A 302-nucleotide genomic window follows, 5' to 3' on the forward strand; every position below is an offset into this window, starting at 1 on the left:
GGTATGAATACACACACACACACACACACACACACACACACACACACACACACACACACACACACACACACACACACAGAATAATTAGACTCTTATTGCATAAACTAAAGGCTAACAAAGTGAACTTAAATTATAGTACAAAATGACCAAAAACAGGAAAACACAAAACACTAGGTCAAATGACGCAGGACCATGACATAGTCTGACAGCAATGACATTGTGTTTAGGCAGAATGTTGAATGTTGTTGGCTGAAAAGTTTCCAATGGCTACTGCGGGCAGTTTTCCTTCTTTTTAACACTGA

The sequence above is a fragment of the Pundamilia nyererei genome, unplaced genomic scaffold (assembly GCF_000239375.1).
Source record: "Pundamilia nyererei isolate P.nyererei 1_Seehausen unplaced genomic scaffold, PunNye1.0 scaffold00511, whole genome shotgun sequence".
NCBI classification, from domain to species: Eukaryota; Metazoa; Chordata; class Actinopteri; order Cichliformes; family Cichlidae; genus Pundamilia; species Pundamilia nyererei.